This window comes from Lissotriton vulgaris, chromosome 9 (genome assembly GCF_964263255.1).
Source record: "Lissotriton vulgaris chromosome 9, aLisVul1.2, whole genome shotgun sequence".
NCBI lineage: Eukaryota > Metazoa > Chordata > Amphibia > Caudata > Salamandridae > Lissotriton > Lissotriton vulgaris.
In genome coordinates, this window is record NC_141697.1 from 733466848 (window position 1) to 733487751 (window position 20904).

Here is a 20904-nt window from a genome sequence, read left to right on the forward strand (position 1 = left end):
TCAGACATAAACTCACACACAAATACACACAGTCACACAGCCACTCACGGAATATGTTAGAAATACTATCACTCATTAGTAGTACAGAAAGTATACTATTTTAACGCCTTAACCGTGGCGGTTTTTCCGACGCGCTGCGGGCGTTCTAAAGGGTGGGCGGGGCTGCGTTGGCCGTTGGTCGTGCGCAGCACTGGGGAGGGAGTGCTTGTGACAGCCAACGGCCGACAGTAGCAGGGAAAGGGTTAACTTTTGTAGGACTTTGGTTCATATGTTAAACACTCATAAAGTTGTATTAAACACTCAACTCACTAGATGATGTCATCAGTGATGTCACTTGAAATGTCATCAGTGATGTCAACAGTGATGTCACTGACCATATCAGGAGTTATGTTAAATGTGAGGTCATAAGAAGTGCATTGCAGAGGTGTAAGCCATTGATAGCTCGGCTAACTATGACTTATGAATTTCACTGGTGTTGTACAAGTGAAATCTGAGCCTAACTATAATAGCTGTGTAACCTTTGTTTTTTTTTTACTTTATATTCTATTTCCTAACTATAACATCCCTGTAACCTTTTATTTTCTGTGAATTCTAACTTTTTTTAATTGTTATTTCCTAACTATAACGGCCCGTAATCTTTGTTTCTTTAAGTGAATTTCAAAAGGCACTAACCAGCCGACATTAGCAATTTGCCTGCATTACGAACTAGCAGGCACTGGATAAGGACAGACTATGAGGTAGCACGCATAGACAGTGTACCACAATTACACCTGCGATTCCTAATTAACTCACTCGTATTCTATATAGAATTTTTTATACAACCCTATCAGGTGGAATAGAGCATGGTGTCCATATAAACTACAAGGTGCAGCATGCACCGGGACAGCCAGTGAAAGCCATGGACTTGCGAGCACCCAGACATACACATCCTTTGATTATCTTTCTACAGAGATTATTGTACAGTAATACGCATCGCAATGTAGTATATTTAATTTTAGGATACATTGCTATAAACACTAAAACGTAATGTATTTTGCTGTATAATGACAGAGTCTAAAATGGCGATTGAAGTTGATGTGAAGGTGTAGTCCGCTTTCTATGATGACTATTTGTAATGCTGCGAGTGTTGTTTAAAAGGTCTAACTTTGTTATGTTATGTTATGTAAAGTTATTTATAAAGCGCACTTTCACCAAACGGTTTCATGGCGCTGTGAACGGGGGGCAGCAGAGGAGTGGAAGGTGGACATAGCGTTACTCGTAGGCCTGACAGAACAGCAGACTTTTCAGACGGGATCTGAAGTGGGTATCGGATGTAGTTAATCTAAATTCCGGGGAGAGTGAGTTCCAAAAGAAGGGGACAAGAAAAGAGAATCTAAGACCACCGTGTTTCTTACGTTTGAAGGAGGGAGTGGTAAGCAAGGCCAATTGGGAGGAGTGAAGATTGCAAGAGGGGAGATGGCGGTGGATCAAAGAGGAAATAAAAGCTGGGCCAAGGCCGGCCAATGCTTTGAAGGTGATGCGCCTAATTTGAATTTGCAGCGTTTGGCCACCGGGAGCCAGTGAAGGCTCTTAAGCAGGGGGCGGACATGATGGTGTCTCGGTTGGTGGAAAATGAGCCTAGCGGCCTGGTTCTGCACCAGTTGCAGACGGCAAAGCTGGTAAGCAGGGATGCCTACGTAAAGTGGTTGGCATAATCAATGCAGGAGATTACCAGGGCCAGAAGAGCAAGGGTTAAGGCCTCCGTGGTTAAGAATCAGGAGATCTTTCTAATTCTGCGGAGGTGGAAAAAGCAGGATGACACCACTGCACTAATCTGGTGCTTCATAGAAAGGTCTTTGCAGATTATGACCCGAGGCTTTTTGCAGATTCTGCAGGGCAGGGGGGAGTTCCTAGGAGGGGGGGCCAGAAGTTAGAGTTCCACGGGTTGGAGGGGCCTCCAGTCAGGATCAGCTCAGTCTTGTCAGGGTTGAGTTTTAATTGATTGGCCACCATCCAGTCGCCAATGAGGCACATGGTGGAATGGAAGTTGTTGACTGAGTGATCTGACGAGTCAATGTCGAACACCAGCTGGATGTCATCTGCGTAGTTAAAAGCAGCAATCTTACTTTCGTGCAGGCACTGGATAAGGGGGTCAGATACAGGTTAAAAAGAAGAGGGGAAGGGAGGATCCCTGGTGGACACCGCAGGTCAGCCTAACTTTCTCATCCAGAGCTGACCCCTGGATGCCGGCGTCGCCGGCACGGTCGATCAAGATGTTATGGTTGACTGTGTCAAAGGCGGCCAAAAAATCCAGGAGCACCAAGACCTGACTGATGTTATGGTCAGCCCCCCTCCTCAGTTCAGCCATGCCTGAGAGAATAACTAGCTCAGTAGAGTGTGCTGGCCTAAAACCTGCTTGTTGGGAGTCAAGGAACTGAGAATTTTCAAGAAAGAGCTAAGGAAATGGGTGACATGAGCTTCAAGAAGCTTGCTAAGGTAAGGAAGCAGCGAGATGGGGCTAAAATTGCTCATCAGAGAAGGGTCAGCATTGTTTTTTTTCAGAATAGGGACGACTTCAGCTATCTTAAAGGAGTCGGGAACTGAGCCTAGTCTGAGACAGGTGTTGAGGAGTGCAAGTGGGGGGTTAGGGCAGGTGGCAAAGACTTCTTGTAGGATGTGGGATGGGCAACAATCTGTGGGGGAGCCTGAACGAACCTGTTTTAATAGAGCGATGAGCATCAGGGGAATTTGATCCCCTACCTGGGAATTTTTAAAGGTGGTGGCATGGGAGGAAGGGGGTACGGGGGAGGGAATGCTGCTTTTGATTGTGGCAATCTTTTCCATGAAGTATAGGTTAAGGAAGTCGCAGAGAGTTTGAGAAGGGAGGGGCTTAATTGTTACTCTGTCCGGGTGTGAGAGCTCCTCTACTATGGAGAATAATATGTCTTTGGTCTTGGCAGCAGAATTGGTGATCTTCAGGGATAAGTATGTAGTTTTGGCCTGGAGAATGGATTGTTTGTAATCTTTACGCAGCGCAACAAAAGGAGCCTTTTTTTCTGGGGCGTAGTCTCGTCTCCAGTTACATTCAGCCTGCCTGAGTGTAAGTTTCTTATTTTTTAGTTCGTCCAAGAACCATAGCAGGACGTCATGGGGGCGCTTACGTTTGATTCCCCTAAAAGGTGCGACGATGTCGCTGGCTGATTCAAGCCAGTGTTTAATGCTGGTAGCCTGACTGTCTAAGGAGTCCTGTTAGGTAGGAGACGAGGCGCTGAGTAAGGTGCAGAACTCGCTGAGGTTGGCCCGGCTCCAGTTTCTTTCCATGTGGTTCCCTGTGAGGACCTGTTTTATGTGTGAGACGCAGGCCAGTGATAATGTAATAATGTGGTGGTCTGACCATGGGCACGGGGAGATTAGGGGTTGGGTGATGTCCAGGTTGTCCAGGTTGTAGGTCCAAACTTGGTCTAGGACATGTCCCTTAATGTGTGTAGCGGACTGTATGTGCTGAGTGCTGTTCATACCGGATAGGAGGTCTGTAAAGTCTGAGGAGCTGGTGCTCCCCTTAGCATCGGTGGGTCAATAATTAAAGTCACCAATAATCAGGATTTTAGAGTTGGTCATGATTAGTTGGGACAGCATTTCGCCAAACAGTAGGGGGAAACGGGGAACAGGGCATGTGTTGAGGGGGGCAGTAAACAAGGGCGCAGATAAAAGGGGACAGCGAGGATTCGAATTTTAAGACGAGGTTTTCGACTGAGGGTATGCCTGTGATATTTAAGGCAGTAAACCTAGTTGAGTGGCGAATTATAGCCGCAACACCACAGGAAAAAAATGGGCAAGAGCACGTGGGAAGCAAGCAAGCTCAAAACAAGAGGAATTGGAATATCGTGAAAGGTGACCCGATAATCAATCCTGCATTACCTGACCGCCCGAGTATAACCTACAGACGGGGTCGAAACTTGAGATACCTGTTAGTACATAACAACATAGGCAGTTACGGTCTCAATAGAGGGGTTGATCTACACGGGTTTTACCCATGTGGACATTGTAAAGCCTGCAACAACAGCCATATAGTAAAGAATATTGGAATGCCAGCACCAATAGTATGAAAACCATAAATCACTTTTTGACGTGCACTAGTGATTTTGTGATATACGTTTTGATTTGCCCATGTGACTTTAGGTACGTGGGCAGTACTACACATATGGCTAAGAAACGTATTCTTGAACATACCAGAGCCATAAGTAAGAACGATAAGCAATACACTATAGCACAGCATTTCGAGTCATGTCACTTTTCAGATTCTAACAAACTTTCCTATTTTATTGTAGAGCAGGTGACCTTGCAGCAAAGAGGGGGAAACTGCACTTTGAGACTCAGACAAAAGGAATCTAGATATATAATACGTCTGTGCACTAGATATCCTAAAGGGCATAACATGGATGAGGAAATGGTCATACATTTACAGAATGAATGAACTCTTCGCCAGTTACAGATTTCTTATTGACGTGTGTAATGACCTGTTGTATTTTGGAATAACAATAAGCTCAGAATTTTTGTGCTGAATGATAGAAAATGCTAATATATAATGTAATTTACAACAAGGGGTGGTGAGGGACACCTTTTCTGAATCATTTTTGTCCACCATAAGCGTGGAAGGGTTTACTCAGATGTGAGTCCCTAGTTCATTGCACCACAAATCCCAGTATAAGAATTGGCTTGGTAGTTTGGTCTGCCCTGTTCCCATGATGCACTGGGCCAGGGTCAGACTAATTTGCATATAGCCAAGTTCTGAGCTGGGATGGTGCAGTGAGCTAAAAAACGGTGATGGATCAAGCCCTGATCTTTGGACTGGATAAGAGTGGTCTGCTTAATTCAGACACTCTGTTCATCACCACCCCCTTTTCTGAATCAATATATAATGTAAGGCACTATAATTATGAATTTGCCCCTAACACACATCTTTTCTCTCTTTCTCCCTACCACAGAATGGAAGAAAGGGGCAATGTCTCAGGACTGTGGCACTGCTACCCTAATCCTTTCACCGTGTTTTCATCTTCTATTTTTCTTCACTGTGTGTATCACTTTTTATTAATATAATGGTTTTAATTTCACTTTAGTATGTGCACTTATGTATTGTTCATAACCAAGAGGTTTAAATGTGAGTTGTCCACCACAGTATGGTGTTTAGTGGTACATATAATTAAGTTCCCTCAGGTATTAACCTTACATCATTATAACAGAATCTATGTGCAATTAACAGAGATTTGGCACTAACCAGCCGCGATTTGGGATACTATTCAGTAGTATCAATGTATCTCTGTTCCTGTTTGATACAGCGACACATCGTTATTCCTATTCTGACTAGACAGCTTGGATACCATGTAGATACTTATTGGTTTTAGCAGGTGAATGTAGGCAATATTTACCAACAGCAAATTACGGGAATTCAACATGTAGGCACTAACCAGCCGACATAAGGAATTTGCCTGCATTACATACTAGCCGGCACTGGATAAGGACAGACTATGAGGTAGCACACATAAACAGTGTACCACGATAACACCCGCGATTCATAATTAACTCACTCGCATTCTGTATAGAATTTTTTATACAACCCTATCAGGTAGAATAGATCATGGTGTCTGTTAGAACCTGGGATGTCAGGTCACCTAGGGTAGCCTGGCCTAGGGTAAGACATGCGATTCTAGAGGCACAAGTGTGAAGGTTGCAAACCACCCAGCAGTAAATCCATGCAATAACACATAAAAAGGACGCTACACCAATTTGTTAGGAAAATAGGTACTTGTTTATAAAAATAATCTCTTTGCTCTCTTGGTACTAAAGTTCACAGTTCAATATAATGCATTCTGACAGGAAGAGAGCCAGTACATTTAAAATTGCCAATAAATGTCAAAAACACAGTACTATTAAATTATCATCACATTACATTTAGATGACTTGAAATCAGTAACACTACCTTCAGAGAGGTTAACTTATTTCAGTATTTATCATTAACAATACATTTAATTAGATCCCAACATTGACCAGATTTGACTTCAATGAGGAATTCCAGTTTAACCAGAAGTTTAGTTAGAGACCAGCAATCTCCATGAGGAATTTATTCCTTCACTTAACCAGTAGATTCCTTTGCATTACTCCTCAACCTGTATTAAACAGGGATGAAAACGACCAGTGTCAAATTTACTCCACTGTAGGCGCTAGCGCCGCTTCGCCCTGCAGTTCACCTCCTTACTTGTGAATGAATATGCTGGAATCGTCTTGCGCCAGGCTCAAAAGGGGGAACAGCAGACGAAGGGGTCGGGGAACCGAGGCTGGAGAGGCTCTCACGCCTCAGAAGGCTCCACTATGCTCACTCCCCCGCTCGGGCCGACTCCTCAGTAAGGCACTCGAGCGGAAGACAACCAAGGCAGACACCACGATGCTCCCCCGGCCCCCTACCGGGCCTCTAAACACTCCCTCCATGCTCAGGCCAGCTCCTCAGTGTGGCGCTCGAGCAGGAGGAAAAGGGCAGATCACTCGGCAAGCTGTGGAAGCCCCTGGCGCCTCTCCTCAGCGCTGGACACCAAAGACACTCCTCCAGTGGGCATGCGCGGTAGCGCTCGAGCTGGTGCCGCCTCCCACTGCGCCCGCTCGAAGGAAGCACGCTTCACTCCCGGGCCTGCTTACTTCTTTGCCCCTCCTTCCGGGGATAACAGCGTCAGACTGGGCATGCGCGAAGGCGCCTTCACTTTCCCCTGACAACCGGGTCGCTGCAGGCAACGCGTCTAAAGCGCGGTAGGCGCCCCCGGGGTCCCGCTCACGAAGGGAAGCCTCGCAAGGCTTCTCAGGCTCAGTGGATCCCGGGGAGGCGCTGTCACAGTGCGCGATCAGTGCCCCAGGGGTCCCTCTCACAGCCGAGGCGGCGCTGCCTCAGGGAAACCGGCACCCTTCACCACTTGTCAGTTCACCAAGAAATCCAGGGATCGGCCGACTGCATGTCCGGCTAGGACCTTTCAGGACACAAGGGCACAAGCCTTCCCCGGCACCCAGGAAGGTAGGAAACAGCGCTGGTTCGATTTTCACCTCAGCTCCCACTTCCCAACTCTACAAGGTCCTTTTACCATTCAATACTGGATGGAGGCTGGTGTCTAGGGATGAGGGTTATTCTTCCTGAGTCTCTTTCACTGGGCAGAGGACTGCGCTCCGCAGCGCCACAGTCTCCTTCTCCTGTTCCCACCCCACTATTTTCAAGCTAGGGGTTAGTCAGGCGCCCAGGGTCTCCCTTAAACATCCACAGCGGGGACAAGACAAGGATCCCAAAGGAGGAGTAGAGAAGTGGATTAATTAGGCTGCTTCCCAGACCAGGAGATCAACCCTCGCACTAGTCTCCCCCACCTTCCAAGATAGCCTGTCCTCCAGCTGACTCTCTCAGGTAGACAAAATGGCTGCCCAGCATTCCGCCTTTTATAGGCTGACCCTCAGAGGTCCAGAAGGGACCAGAAGGTTCTGGAACGCCCTATACTAGTCTATGGGCAAGTTCTGGGTTTGGCAGTTAGGGCAGTTGGTAGCCACCATTTTGTGTGGTTCCAACTATTTTCCTGTGAGAACAGGCCTCTGGGCCTGAGGTGAAAAACTATGAGGGGAAAAAGAACACCTATCCCCTTGACCAACACCTAGAAACAGTTAGTGGACACAAAAATTATTAAGGGTATGAGGGGCAAAAAGGGGACAAAATAAATAATAAATTGGAGGGACTACGCAAAAAGCCAGACAGGTCTAACACGCGTCCCTCCCAGCTGAAAGTGGGGAGAACTACCCAACCCCTTGGGAGTCCTCATTACTAAGGTGGAAATACCTGGAGAGACCGTCTGCATTGGCGTGGTCCACTCCAGGCCGATGTTCCACCCGGAAGTCCATTCCCTGTAGGGAGATGGACCACCTCAACAGCTTGGGATTTTCCCCCTTCATTTGCATCAGCCAACGAAGGGGTCGGTGGTCAGTCTGAACCAGGAAGTGCGAGCCAAAGAGGTATGGCCGCAGCTTCTTCAGAGCGCACACCACCGCAAAAGCTTCCCTCTCAATTGCACTCCACTTCTGTTCCCGGGGAAGCAGTCTCCTGGATAAGAAGACTACAGGCTGATCCAGGCCCTCTTCATTTAGTTGCGATAACACTGCCCCAATGCCATGTTCAGATGCATCTGTTTGGACAATGAACTCCCTGGAGAAGTCTGGGGCCTTCAGGACCGGTGCCGCACACATTGCCTGTTTCAATTTCTCAAAAGCTTGCTGACAAGCTCCCGTCCAAACTACCCGTAGAGGTTGTTTCTTTGAGGTGAGCTCTGTGAGGGGCGCTACAATAGTGCCATACCCCTTCACAAAGCGACGGTAGTAGCCTGTGAGGCCCAGGAAGGCTCGGACCTCAGTCTGTGTCATGGGGGGTTCCCAGGCCATGATTGCCTCAATCTTCGCCTGCAGGGGCTGCACAGTCCCCCTACCCACCAAGTGTCCAAGGTACACAACCGACCCCTGCCCAATCTGGCATTTGCTGGCCTTGATTGTCAATCCAGCTTGTTTCAGGGCCTGGAGAACTGCTTGCAAATGCTGCAAATGATCCTCCCAACTGCTACTGAAGACAGCAATGTCATCCAGGTAAGCAGCAGAGAAACTCTCCATTCCAGAGAGGACCTGGTTCACCAGCCGCTGAAATGTGGCAGGGGCATTTTTGAGCCCAAAGGGCATTACACAAAATTGGAAGTGTCCCTCAGGCGTGGAGAAGGCTGACCTTTCCTTCGCTCCATCTGTCAAGGAGATCTGCCAGTACCCCGAAGTGAGGTCAAAGGTACTCAGATATTGGGCAGCTCCTAGCCGGTCAATTAATTCATCCGCCCTAGGGATCGGATGAGCATCAGTCTTTGTCACTGAGTTCAGTCCTCGGTAATCCACACAGAACCTCAGTTCAGGTGTGGTGCCTGGTGGCGCGGCTTTTGGCACGAGCACCACCGGACTGGACCAAGGGCTGTTAGAAGGTTCAATAACTCCCAGCTCTAGCATCTTGGCAACCTCTCCATGGATGCTAGCCTTCACCTTGTCGGACAGCCGGTAGGTCTTCGACTTCACTGGTGGGCTGTCCCCTGTGTCCACATCATGGGTACACAGGTGAGTCCTTCCCGGGACAAGGGAGAACAACGTAGAGACCTGCTCCAGGATCTGGCGGCAGTCCTCCCGTTGCTCAGGAGTTAGAGTGGGAGAGAGAATCACTCCCTCCACTGGCCCATCCTTCTCTTGAGACGAGAATAGATCTGGGAGAGGTTCGCTTTCCGCTTCCTCTTCCCCGTCAGTCACCATCATCAACATGACTTCGGGCCTCTCATGGTGGGGTTTGAGACGGTTGGCATGCAGCACCCGTAGTGGCTGTCGAGGGGTCTTAAGGTCCACCAGGTATGTGGCCTTACCCTTCTTCTCCAACACTTCAAAGGGGCCTGTCCAGCGATCCTGGAGGGCCTAAGCTCTCCAGGCTCCATCACCCACACTTTCTGGCCAGGCTCCAATTCCACCTGGTGAGCATTGTGGTCATACCACTCTTTCATAACTGCCTGGCTGGCCTCCAAGTTGTCAGAAGCCTGCTTCCACAACTTCGCCATTTGGCTCCTGAAGGCCAGCATGTAGCTCACCACATCCTGGGGGGGTTTCCTGGGAGATTTCTCCCAACCATCCTTCACCAGGCTGAGAGGACCGTGTACAGGGTGCCCATACAGAAGCTCAAAGGGGCTGAAGCCCACTCCCTTCTGTGGCACTTCCCTGTAAGAAAAGAGCAAACAGGGTAGGAGGACGTCCCATTTCCTCCGCAGGCTTTCGGGCAGACTTCTGATCATGCCCTTCAAGGTCTTATTAAACCTCTCAACCAGTCCATTTGACTGGGGGTGATAAGGAGTGGTGAACCGGTAGGTCACTCCACACTCCTTCCACATTGCCCGCATGTAAGCTGACATGAAGTTGGTCCCCCTGTCGGACACAACTTCCTTGGGAAATCCCACTCGGGTAAAGATCCCCATTAGGGCTCTAGCCACTACGGGTGCAGTGACTGTCCTCAGAGGAATTGCCTCTGGGTACCGTGTGGCACGATCCATCAGAACCAGGATAAACCTGTGACCAGCTGTTGTTGGTGGATCTAAAGGCCCTACAATGTCGATGCCCACCCTCTCAAAGGGTGTGCTAACGACTGGAAGTGGTTCCAGGGGAGCCTTTAGCTTCACCCCTGTTTTCCCACTGGCCTGGCAGGTTACACATGTCCGACAGTAAGTGTTGGACGCCACTTTCATCTGAGGCCAGTAAAAGTGGAGGACAAGCCGTGCAAAGGTCTTGTCCTGGCCTAAGTGTCCTGCCAGGGGTATAGCATGAGCCAATTCCAGTAGAAAGGCTCGGTATTGTTTCGGGACTACCAAGGCCCTTGATGAACCAGGCAAGGGTACCTTGGGTTCACTGTAGAGGAGTCCATCCTCCCAGTAAATATGGTAGTGTCCAGTAACATCACCTGCTGCTTGGGCTTCAGCCTGTCGCCTCAGTCCCTCAAGGGTGGGGCACTCCCTCTGCCCCTTACAGAATTCCTCTCTGGTAGGACCTCCCTCCACATGCCACTCAGCAGGGATGGGTAAATCCTCCAGAGAGTCTACTTCCCCCTCCACGGACTCCTGGTCCACCACCGCAGGTGGCCGATCTGTCACATGGGGTGTGGAAGCCGGAGCAGGCTCTCCCTGTCTCCGGGTCTGTCCCTTTTTAGCAGCGGGTTGGGCCATTGTTCCAGGCTCCAACCCAGGCGAACTCCCTCTCCGGGCAGTCGCAGACCGTGTGCTCACACAGGCCCAGTCAGGTGTACCCAGCATCGCAGAATGCGTCCGGTATTCCACCTCTCTCCAAGTGTTGTGTTCCATGTCATTCCCCAACAGACAATCGACTGGCACGGCAGGGCTTACGGCAACTCGAAGTGAACCTGCAACCCCCTGCCACTCAAAGGGAACCTCAGCCACTGGATAGTGGCCCATTCTGCCGTCAGCCATCGCGGCGGGGTGGAGTACATTAGGAACCACCTGCTCTGGAGACACCAGTTGACTTCTCACCATAGTCATACTGGCTCCTGTATCTCTCAGAGCCTCCCCTCTCTGGCCATTGATGGTGACCCATTGCCCATACTTTGTAGTATTTGGGGGCACCTGGATCTTTGGAACCATCTCCCGCTCTCCCAGGGACACTAAGGTGACACCCGCCCACTCACCCCCCTTATCTAAGGGCAACTCCTCCCCGAGCGCTACACTAGCTACTCCCGGTGACTTTCCTCCGGTGGGAGGGGGTGGTCTCTTTGGGCATCTGACATCTCCATTATAATGTCCAACACCACCACATTCAAAACAGTGGAGAACCCTTGGCTGCTGGCTTTGGCCAATATTAGGGTTTCTGGGCGGGTTTGCCTTAGGGGTGAAACCTGCTCCCTTTCCTTGGAAATTATTTTGGGGACCTTTGGAGAACTCCTTCTTTTTATCTCCCCCCTCCTTCTTCTGGAGGGCGCCCTGTCCGGCTTTTTGAGAATCCCCTCCAGTCCCCTTTGAGGACACCCGGGTACTTGCCCAGGTATCCGCCTCCTCTGCAAGCTTCCGGGGATTGGTCAGCTTGCTGTCCACCAGGTGTTGGCGCAGCTCGGGAAAACATTTCTCGAGGAGGTGTTCTTTCAAAAATAGATTGTACAGCCCCTCATAATCCTTCACCTCGCTGCCCTGGACCCAACCCTCCAAAGCTTTCTTGGCGTAATTCAAGAAATCTACCCAATTCTGGGTACTCAGTTTGTGACTTCCCCTGAATTTCTGTCTGTATCATTCAGGGGTAAGTCCAAACTTCTTCACCAGTGCCACCTTCATTGTAGGGTAATGAGTTTGCTCCTCCTGCTCCAGAGCCAACAAGGTGTCTCTGCCAGCAGGTGGCATGTATTTATACAGCCCACCCCCCCAGTGAGTTTCTAGGATCCCGTGAGCCCTTAAAGAAACTTTGTATGCGGCTAACCATTTGGCAATGTCATCACCTGTGGTGTAACTGGCAACGACATCTTTGGGTAGATAGGGTCTGGATTCCCTGGTATTCACCTTAGTTTCGCTGCCACCATTATCTGAATTGGAAGACCTTAGGGTTAAAGCTTGTAGGTCCATCTCTTTAATGGTTCGCTCATGGGCTAACCTCTTGTCCTCCCTTTCCATATCCATTCCAGCTAATTCCAACCTCATTCTCCTCTCCTCCCTCCTATCCTCCAGCTCGGCGTCAGTTAAACCCCTCTCTGAGACGCTGCTGCCCACCCTCGAAGGTGTCCTGGGACCTGTCAGAAGATTCCCCCTCCAGCTTGGTACAACATTGCAGTCTCAAGGACAGTGTCCCTGTCACTCCCCTCTGTGTCCGGTTCCTCCCCTGAATGAGCTTCCACCCATGCCCTTATGCTTGTCAGCAACTCGCCTTTCCTGGCACCTTTTTTAAAGAATACCCCCTGTTGCTGACACCATTCCTTGAGTTGGGTCACGGTGTAGGATTCTAGCTCTTCCAAATTTAATTCCATTTTTCACTATGGAATAAAATTAACACACAGGAGAAAACCAAGAAGTGACCTGTGGTTAACCTCCACCCACCACCAGAAACAAATTTGGAAAAATAAAAAGACAAATTAGGAGGGCCGCAAGGAGAAAACTCCTGGTGTAGGTCAGTGTATTGCGTTGAATTACTATTGAGTAGCTGCAACCAAGTCAGAATCCCACCGCTAGGCACCAATCTGTTAGAACCTGGGATGTCAGGTCACCTAGGGTAGCCTGGCCTAGGGTAAGACATGCGATTCTAGAGGCACAAGTGTGAAGGTTGCAAACCACCCAGCAGTAAATCCACGCAATAACACATAAAAAGGACGCTACACCAATTTGTTAGGGAAATAAGTACTTGTTTATAAAAATAATCTCTTTGCTCTCTTGGTACTAAAGTTCACAGTTCAATATAATGCATTCTGACAGGAAGAGAACCAGTACATTTAAAATTGCCAATAAATGTCAAAAACACAGTACTATTAAATTATCATCACATTACATTTAGATGACTTGAAATCAGTAACACTACCTTCAGAGAGGTTAACTTATTTCAGTATTTATCATTAACAATACATTTAATCAGATCCCAACATTGACCAGATTTGACTTCAATGAGGAATTCCAGTTTAACCAGAAGTTTAGTTAGAGACCAGCAATCTCCATGAGGAATTTATTCCTTCACTTAACCAGTAGATTCCTTTGTATTACTCCCCAACCTGTATTAAACAGGGATGAAAACGACCAGTGCCAAATTTACTCCACTGTAGGCGCTAGCGCCGCTTCCCCCTGCAGTTCACCTCCTTACTTGTGAATGAATATGCTGGAATCGTCTTGCGCCAGGCTCAAAAGGGGGAACAGCAGACGAAGGGGTCGGGGAACCGAGGCTGGAGAGGCTCTCACGCCTCAGAAGGCTCCACTATGCTCACTCCCCCGCTCGGGCCGACTTCTCAGTAAGACACTCGAGTGGAAGACAACCAAGGCAGACACCACGATACTCCCCCGGCCCCCTACCGGGCCTCTAAACACTCCCTCCCTGCTCGGGCCAGCTCCTCAGTGTGGCGCTCGAGCAGGAGGAAAAGGGCAGATCACTCGGCAAGCTGTGGAAGCCCCCGGCGCCTCTCCTCAGCGCTGGACACTAAAGACACTCCTCCAGTGGGCATGCGCGGTAGCGCTCGAGCTGGTGCCGCCTCCCACTTTGCCCGCTCGAAGGAAGGAAGCTTCACTCCCGGGCCTGCTTACTTCTTTGCCCCTCCTTCCGGGGATAACAGCGTCGGACTAGGCATGCGCGAAGGCGCCTTCACTTTCCCCTGACAACCGGGTCGCTGCAGGCAACGCGTCTAAAGCGCGGTAGGCTTCTCAGGCTCAGTGGATCCCGGGAAGGCGCTGTCACAGTGCGCGATCAGTGCCCCAGGGGTCCCGCTCACAGCCGAGGCGGCGCTGCCTCAGGGAAACCGGCACCCTTCACCACTTGTCAGTTCACCAAGAAATCCAGGGATCGGCCGACTGCACGTCTGGCTAGGACCTTTCAGGACACAAGGGCACAAGCCTTCCCCGGCACCCAGGAAGGTAGGAAACAGCGCTGGTTCGATTTTCACCTCAGCTCCCACTTCCCAACTCTACAAGGTCCTTTTACCATTCAATACTGGATGGAGGCTGGTGTCTAGGGATGAGGGTTATTCTTCCTGAGTCTCTTTTACTGGGCAGAGGACTGCGCTCCGCAGCGCCACAGTCTCCTTCTCCTGTTCCCACCCCACTATTTTCAAGCTAGGGGTTAGTCAGGCGCCCAGGGTCTCCCTTAAACATCCACAGTGGGGACAAGACAAGGATCCCAAAGGAGGAGTAGAGAAGTGGATTAATTAGGCTGCTTCCCAGACCAGGAGATCAACCCTCGCACTAGTCTCCCCCCACCTTCCAAGATAGCCTGTCCTCCAGCTGACTCTCTCAGGTAGACAAAATGGCTGCCCAGCATTCCGCCTTTTATAGGCTGACCCTCAGAGGTCCAGAAGGGACCAGAAGGTTCTGGAACGCCCTATACTAGTCTATGGGCAAGTTCTGGGTTTGGCAGTTAGGGCAGTTGGTAGCCACCATTTTGTGTGGTTCCAACTATTTTCCTGTCAGAACAGGCCTCTGGGCCTGAGGTGAAAAACTATGAGGGGAAAAAGAACACCTATCCCCTTGACCAACACCTAGAAACAGTTAGTGGACACAAAAATTATTAAGGGTATGAGGGGCAGAAAGGGGACAAAATAAATAATAAATTGGAGGGACTACGCAAAAAGCCAGACAGGTCTAACAATGTCCATATAAACTACAAGGTGCAGCATGCAGCGGGACAGCCGGTGAAAGCCATGGACTAGTGAGCACCCAGACATACACATCCTTTGATTATCTTTCTACAGAGATTATTGTACAGTAATCCGCATTGCAATGTAGTATATTTAATTTTAGGATACATTGCTATAAACACTCAAATGTAATGTATTTTGGCATATAATGACATAGTCTAAAATGGCGCTTGAAGTTGATGTTAAGGTGTAGTCCGCTTTCTATGATGACTATTTGTAATACTGCGAGTGTTGTTTAAAAGGACTAACTTTATTTACCCAAATTGTGTGAACAAGCGCTCTGGGAAGTGCGAAACGTATCACAATCGGTTTATGATGTTAATAAACCTAGTTATTTTGACCTAAAGGATTGGCCCTTGGTGTTGTTTGTTGGACCTGAGTGCTCGCTGGAACTCCGTTCAGTTTGTGATATATATATATATATATCTTTTTTTTAAAAATATTTATATTTATACATATACCCAGGGGTCGAGAAAAAAGGGGGGTCCAAAACACAAAATCCTCACGCATATTCCACAGACGACTTTGAGAACCTGGGGACTCAATCACCTGGGGCCAAAATATAATAATAAGGGATGGGGGCACATGACCCCCCTCCCTGAGCCTTTGCCGGTCTCATGAGCCCCATCCTCTGGGGCCATATTAACCTTAAAGGAGAGGAGGGCACACAGTCTTTCAGACCTGAGTCTTTCCTGGCCCCGGGACCCTATCCCTCGGGCAGTATTATTTTTAAACTGGAGAATAGTGCATGATCCCCATACCTGACCCTTTTCCAGCCCCAGGAACCCCATCCCCGGGACCCAATATTTTTAAAAAAAGGGAGGGGGCCTCTAAAGGCCCCTGGGACCCATGCCCCAGGGCCATCTCTCTTCCTGTGTTCCGGGGAGCCTACTCCTGGGACACAGTTTCCATGCTTGCGAGGTTGCAGACAGGGAATACTTATCAACATTTTTCCCTGCCCACACTCTTGTGGGCTGGGGAACTCAGATTGCTCTCTCCTGAAGGAAGTATGCAAAAACAGGTGCTCCCGCCTGGAGCGAGCAATGTCTGCTATCGCTGTACTCAGGATGGGTGCATGCAGGTAGCCAGCAGGGCCCTTGGGCTCTACTCGCAGCCCCCATGGGTGTGTTGTGTGTGCCCTGGGTGGGCAACTGGGCACACACATTATGCCCCGGGGACAGGGTCCCCTGGGCCATTAAGGATCTGGCAGAGGAGCAGTATGCCTCCCTCTGCTTAATTAAAACAAAAGCACTAGTGGCTTGGGGAGGTGGGTCATGCACCCCCTCCTTAGTAAAAAAACAGGCTCCAGCGAATTGGGTCTCCGGGACCCATAATGGAATGGGGAGGGGGGTCTGTGCACCCCCCTCCCCTTAAAATTGAAAAAGACCCTGGGTATTCGGTCCCTGTGGCCTGTTCAGGGTCGGAGAGGGGAGCCGCGCACTCCCTCCCTTTTACAATCAATACAGCCCCGGAGGATGGGGATCCAAAGTGCCTGTAAAGGCTCAGGGAGGGAGGCTGCGTACCCAACTCCCTTAACAAGTAAAACATCCCTGGGGGAATGGGTCCCTGTGGCCTGTAAAGGCTCACAGAGGCAGCCGGCATGCCCCTCTTCAATAATTATAAAAAATAGAGTGTCCTGGGTGGGTATAACCACTAAGCTCTGACAGTGAGTGAATGAGTTAGTGTCCCGCAGTCCCACACTTTTTAACGTTTATGTGTCTCCCCTAGCGGACCTGATTAGATCCTTTGGGTTTTAGCTCACTTCTTATGTGGAATACAAGCAAGCAAATCAAAGGGTTACACTGGCTTCCAGTTAGACAACGGGTGCTGTTTAATTCCTTGTGCACCATTTTTAAAGTCCTTCAAGGAACAGGGCCAGAATATCTGAAACGTTGATTTTAATGGTACATTCCTAAAAGAGCGCCCCGGTCTTTAGGAGTTAAGAGGCTGTTATTACCCTCTTTTAACCCCTTCGCTGCTGATGACGAGCTCAGCTCGTCATCAGCTACAGCGCTCGTATGCTGATGACGAGCTGAGCTCGTCATGTAAAGTGGATTTTTAAAATCTGCAGCACACCGCAGTAAATCCAGTGGCGGTTTCTCGTCTAGGGCGTCGGGGCTCCGCCCCCTTTACTTTCGCCCTCATCACTATCTCCAAATTAAAACCAAACTCATTGTTAATTTTTTTGGGGGGCTTTCCAAACTGCATTCATTTACAAAAAGCGTTATTTTTTTTTTCTTTCTGGGGCCAGGAGCCGGGACTGCTGCACACTTCTAATTTTCAACTCACAGTTAATCATGCTGAATGACACTTCGTGCCTGGGCGGTCGCAATTTCCGGGCTGATGATTTCACAGCCCTGAGGCCTGTGAGGTCATCAGCTCGGTAAACACATAGCATTGAGGGCCAGGCTCCACCCCCCGAGGACGTCCAAGTAAAATGACCCCCGGGCGTTTTAGATTGAAGCCCCGCAGTGCTAAGGCTTCATGTCACTCAGGGAAGTGAGAGCACAGTCACCCCCACCCTTCCCAACTCGTCACAGGATTGGTCCCACCCTGTGAAGAGTTGGGAAAGGGCAGGGAAAAGGCAGCAGGCCGGCTGGAAGCCAAAATCTCGAGTCTGCGCAGTATGTTATTTTTGAAGACACTGCACAGACTCTGATACCACACTGCATTTTGTAAGGGCCATGATTAGTGGTGGTATAAAACACATGTATGACACTGCACAGCAATACTCTCTGGCTGCTAGGGGGAGGCTCGCGGCAGCATTAGCTAAGGTGGTGCTTGATGCGCAATACAATTGTGCGTGACTCGGGAGGGTGTCTGGAGACTCCAGATGGTGCCCTGCAACCCCCAACCCAGTGGACCACGAGGTGAGAGGTTTAGATTTTACAGCTCCGTCTGCCCCTGAAAACTTTAGATTAGCAATTGTTTGTGTGCTTTAGTTTTTCCTCTTTATGCATTTCACTGTAGCTTTTATAATGCAACTGTTAGAACTCACCTTGAAGGCAGTGCTAATGGTCTGTGTACACAACTGACATTCACGCACCCATTTGAAAGTGCTTTGATTGACGGTAATGATTTATGTAATACTGGCCTTCACAGCCACGCACCTATTTTAAAGTACTTTCATATCCACTCATGATGAATTTTGTATAGCTAGTTTTCAGAATGCCCATATTTGAAAGGGCTTTCATACGTTTCTGAAGATGTTTTTTTGTTTTCTGAAGGTGAACATGTGCCTAAGATCACACAGTTTAAGTAAGGAAGCACTGATTTATTCACATTTTCTGGTTTCACCTTACAAATCAGACAGTAATTAAGTGTCTATTAGACTTTGTATGGTACAGGTAGTCCCCTTGCTTATGGTGAATGCATTTTAGCTATGAATGTCATGGGGCCTAATGCCACCAAAAACCATTAAACCATGGTAATGTGTGGGCACTAGAAGACAGCTGTAACTGTGGTGCATTAGAAAATGCATAATTTTATCAGATTTTTAAAAATTAGACTTGCACAGAAAATGCTGACGGACCTCCCCGAAAATACAATGCCGCACCTTGCGAGAGGCCTCCCTACATGCTCCAATCCCCAAAGGGCGAGTCTAGCCCGACCATTCTCAAACTTCACCAGCCGCCACTGGGTAAATCATACCGTGGTTAAGGTGTTAAAAAAGTCAACTGTGGTGGGAGACACTTTGTGACCTGTGCATAAGATCCTGGAACGATCTCCCTCTCCATATTAGAAATGCCACAAATCTAATAGCGTTTAGTGAAGGATTGAAAACATGGCTTTTCAGTGTATAGGTTTCCAATCCCATCCTCGTTCAGAGGGCAGTAGATAGTGCCAGGACACCCTTGGGTAACCGCTGCACTTTAGAAATATAAATAACATAACAAATTGGAACATGCGCTATGTGAGGTGACTTGCCTGCGGGGGTTGGACAAAAAGCCTGGCCACAGACCAGGCCCTGCACTAAACTTCATGCAGTGCTTAGCCGAAGCCCATGTGTGGTGTAGGGTTGGCTGCATGTTAGGGGTTGGATGAGGGTTTGTTCGCTTATTGTGATCAAATATTACTTTATGTAAAAAAAAAACATAGAAATCCAGTGAGAAAAACTAGGTCAAAATGATATTATAGTTATGAAGTGCAAAAAATAACACTTAAAATCCAAATAATCTCTGAAATTCAAACATATCAGTTATTGTTCAGTTAGCTAACTATATCCTTCTCCCCGGCCATGCACTTCTTATGACCTCACATATTACACACTTACTAAATCTCAAATTACATCATTTATTGATGACAATAAAGTCTCACAAACCTGCCTTTTCTTTAATCCGGATCTCCCTTTACCTCTTCCCTCTTCCCTCTCCTAAAATCTATAATCAACCCTACCTCCCTTTAACTCTACCCATCCCTAAACCCTAAAATCACTCTTACTTCTCTTTACCTCTACCCATCCCTGAAGCCTAACATGTCCATTGCCTCATTTTACCTCTACCTATCCCTGTGGATTAAAATCACTTACTTTCCTTTACCTCTACTCACCCCTGAATCCTAAATTCACCCTTAAATCCCTGAACCACTACCCACACCTGAACCCTAAATTCACCTTTACCTCAGCTCACCCCTGATGCCTAGCTACCTCCACTTCAATGCACCTCTGAACTCTAAAATCACTCTTAACTCCCTTTACCTATCCATGAATCCTAAAATCACCCTTACCTCCCTTTATCTCTACCCAAATCTAAACCCTAAAATGACCCTTGTCTCCCTTTATCTCTACCAACCCATAAACCCTAAAGTCACCCTTACCTCCCTTTACCTCTATCTACCCATTTCTAAACCATTAAATTGCCTGTTTTAAAAAAAAGATATATTCAAAAAGTATGTTATTCAAATAAATTACTTACCTATGTGGTAAAATAATGCATGGTAAAGGCTGTGTGGTAAAGGATGTTTCCCCACAAGAAGGACCTCACCACTTCCTTAAACACTCTCTGGCTTTCACCAAAGCCCTCTAAATGTGTTGGTGGTTCTAACAATTGTTTTATGCCCCACCGAATATTTGGCAGGCACCTTCGTCTCTTTGACAGAATGCTTCCCACCCCTCAAGCCCTACGCTTTATTTCTCTTCTAAGACAGCAAATGCAATGTTGCTTGTAAGACATTTTGTTTACTTACAGGGACTTAGAGCCCACCCATCGCATACTATTGGTGACTTCATCATCACTCTCAGTTCCTTGCTTCTCATTGGTCAGCAAGTGCCTGCTTCACTTATTCTTTGTGTGTTTGTTCCTACCAGAGGCGCAACTAGAGCCAAATTTCGGGGGGGTGGGGGGCTAAGAAAAAATTTCGGGGGGGGGGGGGCTGAAACTTTAATAAGTAGGCAGAGTGGAGCTGCAGGGGCTCTTAAAAGGGGTGAAACAACTGCAAGGCCTAATTAACATTCAAATGGTCTTTAAAAGACCTGTGAAACGTTCGGGTGCGGCTCTGTGTGTGCCCGGGATCTGTCTCATCCCGGGCTGCTACACATGACGGGGGGCGGGGCTGAAGCCCGGTGAGTCCAATGGGTGTTGCGTGCTTGGTTCCTACCCTGGACCATGGGCCAACTTCTGCTACCATGCCCAGCATACTTCCACTACTCACCACTTTCAGGGGTACTTTTTTTTCCTTTTACTTGCATCTCGTTCACCTTCCCCCTCTAGCATTGCTGCTTGCCCCACCCCTCAATTACCCTCCTGCATTGCTGTTTGTTCGGTCCACCCCTCCCGTATTGTTGCTTGACCCATCCAGCTCTTCCTCCTTTAATTCATGCCCAGTCCAATCCCACCGAAAAAAGCCCCCAAAAGTCACACCAACGGAATTTAAGATGCTGCAAAGATGCATATGGTGCTGTGGTCCCTGCTCTGCATCGCCTTTTTGGAGCTGTCTTCATGCAGGGCCAACACTCCACACAACAGGTCGGAGGAAAG